The sequence below is a fragment of the Tenrec ecaudatus genome, chromosome 14 (assembly GCF_050624435.1).
Source record: "Tenrec ecaudatus isolate mTenEca1 chromosome 14, mTenEca1.hap1, whole genome shotgun sequence".
Taxonomy (NCBI): Eukaryota; Metazoa; Chordata; class Mammalia; order Afrosoricida; family Tenrecidae; genus Tenrec; species Tenrec ecaudatus.
Window position 1 is genome coordinate 117,601,975 of NC_134543.1, and position 4,696 is coordinate 117,606,670.

General features: G+C 40.0%; 1 pseudogene; it reads left to right on the forward strand.

The window, feature by feature from the left end:
* Nucleotides 1–3,536: 3,536 nt before the first annotated feature.
* Nucleotides 3,537–4,162, forward strand: LOC142425992 (high mobility group protein B1 pseudogene; annotated as a pseudogene).
* The last annotated feature ends 534 nt before the right edge of the window (nucleotides 4,163–4,696 follow it).

The following is a 4,696-nucleotide window of genomic DNA, read 5'->3' on the forward strand; positions in this document are numbered from 1 at the left end:
CCCTGGGAGCAGCTGGTGGGTTCGAACCACTGACTTTGTTAGCAGCTCATCTCATAACCCACTAGGCCACCAGGGCTCTTTGGTGGTTACTGTAGGTTGTTGTAATGATTGTTGCAAAGGCAATGTATGTGGATTCTGTGGACAGAGTAGACAGTAAAGGGAATGTCAGTAAAGAACACCATACTTCTTTATACAACCACTTAGAAATTGTTCCATACCATTGAGTTGATACTGGGTCCCTTCAGCAGAGTAGAACTGCCCCACGGGGGGTTTCTAGGCTTTGCACAAGCAGAGTCCTAGGTCTTCCTCTCATGGAACCCCTGAATGGGCTCCAACTGTCAACTCTTCAGTTAGCAGCCAAATGCTGAACCAAAACCAAACTAAATTCACTGCCATCGACTAGAAAGCCCCGCCTCGTGTCACAGATCCTTTAATTTAGCATGTTTCTCTTGCTGGGTATTTTTCTTTTCATGGTTTGTGAAGAGCTCTCTCCATAAATGAGGATTCACGCTAAGCGAGTTACTTCTACATTGAGAGAATCGTGTTCACCATAATAGTTCTAATAAGAATAACATTGCAAGGAGGGAGAAATGGGGCATCGACTATAATGATCGATGGATAAGACACCCCTGGGCTAGGGAGGCGGACAAACAACAGACACATGGGTGAAGGAAGACAGAGGATGATGCAAGATATGAAAACAATAATAATGTATAATTTATCAGGGGTATAATTTATCAGGAGGGTGGGGAGGAAGGGAAAAAAGAGGAGCTGATACCAAAGGCTCAAGCAGAAAGAAAATGTTTTGAAAACGATGATGGTAACATATGTACAAATGTGTTTGATACAATTGATTGTTTCAAGAGCTGTAAGAGCCCCCAATAAAATTATTAATAATAATAAAAAAGAATAGCATTGTAACTTAATTGTTTGGGAAGAGACGGGTAGAGTGGACTTTTAATCTGGGGAAAAGATTTGTAGCTCAACTAACCTTGGGTAGACAGATTGCAAAACATATCAGCAAGGTAGAAACATCCTTATATATTTTATCCCTTTTTTCTTTAATCAGCTTAATGTATTTTGTAATTACATTTTCTGAAGCTCTTGGGGAAGTCTAATTTTCTTTTTTGTTTATCTGCAGAATTTCACACATGAATAATATTTCAGATGTTTTGTAATTTTGGATCACGAACTCATCTTAGAGAAGCTTTATTGGCGGGAATACTGTGTGGCCGAAGTTTCAGCCATCTATCCCTAAGGAAGATTTGTTTTAAAAATGAGGCTGTCTGATCCGTAAAGAAACCTTATTCATAGGATCATAAGTCAGTTATGAGTCAGAGAGAGGAGCCCTGGCGGCATAGTGGGTTACAGGTAGGGCAGCTATCCACAAGGTACAGGGTTAGTAGTTTGAAACCACCAGCTGCTCCACTGGGAAAAGATGACACTTTCAATTCCTATAAAGAGTCTCAGTCTCAGAACACCATAAGGACACTTCTACTCTGTCTTCCACGGTCACTGTGAATCAAAATCAATTCAATGACAGCGAGTTGTTGTTTTAATGAATTGCGATCTACTCAACGGCAGTAGATTGTTTCTCTAAATGTTTCTTTTATCTTGCCTTTCTTGCATTTATTTATAAAGAAATAATATTTTGCTCCTCAGTGTCTTTACATTTGATGGCCAAAAATAGATTCCCAAACGGTATCTTTTATTCAGGGCAAGCTCATCCATATAACTTTCTTCAAATAAGGGACACATTGTCCTTGGGGTCATTGTCTCCATTTTCCCGGCTGCAAGATCTTCAGCATGATAACAAGTGTATCAAGGGGGTACATGACACCAGAATAGAGACCATGGGCATTTAACCCACACACCATGGCGAGGTTGTCTCAACTCTAAGAAAATTGAGGTCACTCAGAAATAGGGACATAAAATGAAAAAAAAAAGCATATCATATAAGCTTTTAAGGATGTTTATTAATCTTTTAAAAAAATATCCTCTTTTCACTGTCACTCTAAACACCCACCTACCATATAACGGACCCACAGCAGACATTCAATAACCATTTGTTAAATGGATAAAAAATATGAGCAAATTCAATTAGCAAAAGCATACAAGTCAACAGGCATTCTAACACAAGAGTCTCAGTTTCCCATGTAGAAGTACATAGACTAGAGAAGGAAAGCACTAGGGATGTATTAGGTTTTACCTGTTCCTCTGGCCCTAAGAGCCTGATGGGCAGTTAGTTATGATTTGGGTTGCTAACAGTAAGGTTAGCAGTTCAAATCCACCGGCTGCTCTGAGGGGAAGCTCCTCAGAGGTTTACTACTCCTGTAAAGAACTAGTCTTGGAAACCCACAGAGACAGTGCTACCATGTTCTAGAGCAGTGGTTCTCAACCTTCTTGATGCTGTGACCGTTTCATACAGTTCCTCATGTTTTGGTGACACCCCCCCGCAAGCCATAAAATTATTTTCGTTGCTACTTCATCAGTGTAATTTTACAACTGTTATGAATCGGGCGACCCCTGCAAAAGGGTCGTTTGACCTGCAAAGGGGTCGCAACCCACAGGTTGAGAACCGCTGTCCTATAGGGTCTCAATGCATCAGGATGGACTAAATGGAAGTGAGCTTTTTTTGTTGTTGTATCTATTGCCCAGTTGATAATAACTTCATGGACAGAGCCTCACTAATTTGGCTATCAAATACAAATTTGAAATTATTTTGAAAATAATTGATAAATTATTTATATAAGTAATTTTCTTCTAAAAATTAAATATTAAAGTTTGGTTACTTCACATCACATCTTATTCCTCTAAGTTTAGGAAATGCTTTTTTGCATCAAAAAATCTAAATCCTTGACTGGCTTATGTTTTTGGGATTGGCAAAAATAGCTGTTTCTTGATTGATATTGACAGCCATTCAACCAACTAACCCAGTGCCAATGAGTCCATTCAACCAACTAACCCACTGCCATTGAGTCTATTTCAACTCATTGCATGGTTCAAAACCAGGAAAGTGTGTGACAGGGTTGTGCTTTCTCACCATACTTATTCAACATGTGTGCTGAGCAAACCACCTGAGAAGCTGGATTATATGAAGAAGAATGTGGCATCAGGATTGGAAGGCTTATTAACAACCTGCGATATGATGATGACACAGCCTTGCTTGCTGAAAATGAGAAGGACTTGAAGCGATTGAAGATGCAGGATTGCAGCCTTCAGTATGGATTATGAGGTCATGTACAGAAGACCAAAATCCTCACTGCTGGACTAATGGATAACATCATGATAAAAGGAGAGAAGGTTGAAGTTGTCAATAATTTTGTCTTGCAGGAATCAACAATCAATACTTATGGAAGCAGCAGTCAAGAGATCAAAAGATGCATTGCATTGAGTAACCTGCTGCATAAGACCTCTTCTCTGTATTGAAAAGTAGGGGGGTTACTTTGAGGAATAAATTGTGCCTGACCCAAGTCGTGATATTTTCAATGACCTCATATGCATATGAAATTTGGACATTGAAGAAAGATAACAACATGGGCAAAGGCGATCTTAAGAAACCGAGAGGCAAAATGCCATCCTATGCATTTGTTGTGCAAACTTGCCGGGAGGAGCACAAGAAGAAGCATCCGGATGCCTCTGTCAACGTCTCAGAGTTTTCTAAGAAGTGCTCAGAGAGGTGGAAGACCATGTCTGCTAAAGAGAAGGGAAAATTTGAAGACATGGCTAAGGCAGACAAGGCCCTTTATGAGAGAGTAATGAAAACTTATATCCCTCCTAAAGGGGAGACAAAAAAGAAGTTCAAGGATCCCAATGCACCCAAGAGGCCTTTTTCTTGTTTTGCTCTGAGTATCGCCCCACAATCAAAGGTGAGCACCCTGGCCTGTCCATCGGGGACGTTGCGAAGAAGTTGGGAGAGATGTGGAATAGCACTGCGGCCGATGACAAGCAGCCTTCCGAGAAGAAGGCTGCCGAGCTGAAGGAGAAATGTGAAAAGGATATCGCTGCGTCCCGGGCTAAAGGGAAGCCTGACGCTGCCAAAGAGGGGGTCGTCAAGGCCGAGAGAAGCAAGAAAAAGAAGGAGGAGGAGGAGGACGAAGACAAGGAGGAAGATGAAGAGGAAGAGGAGGACGAAGAAGATGAAGATGATGATGATGAATAAGTTGGTTCTAGTGCAGTTGTTTTTCTTGTCTATAAAGCATTTAACGCCCCCTGTACACAACTACTCCTTTTAAGGAAAAAAAATTGAAATGTAAGGCTCTGTAAGATTTGTTTTTAAACTGTACAGTGTCTTTTTTTTGTATAGTTAATACACTACCAAATGTGTCTCTAGTTAGCCCTGTCCTGGTGGTCTTTTCAATAGCCACTAACCTTGCCTGGTACAGTATGGGGGTTGTAAATTGGCATGGAAATTTAAAGCAGGTTCTTGTTGGTGCACAACACAAATCAGTTACATATGGGGATGGTAGTTCTTTTTTGTTTCATTTTTTTCCTCTTCATTTGTCTATGATGCAGCTTATATGAAATAATTGTTCTGTTAACTGAATACCACTCTGTAATTGCAAAAACAAAAAAAGTTGCAACTGTTTTGATGACATTCTGAATGCTTTTAAGTAAATACAATTTTTTTTATTAAAAAAAAGAAAGTTGGACATTGAATAAGAAAAACTGAAGACTAATCAATGTACTTGACTTG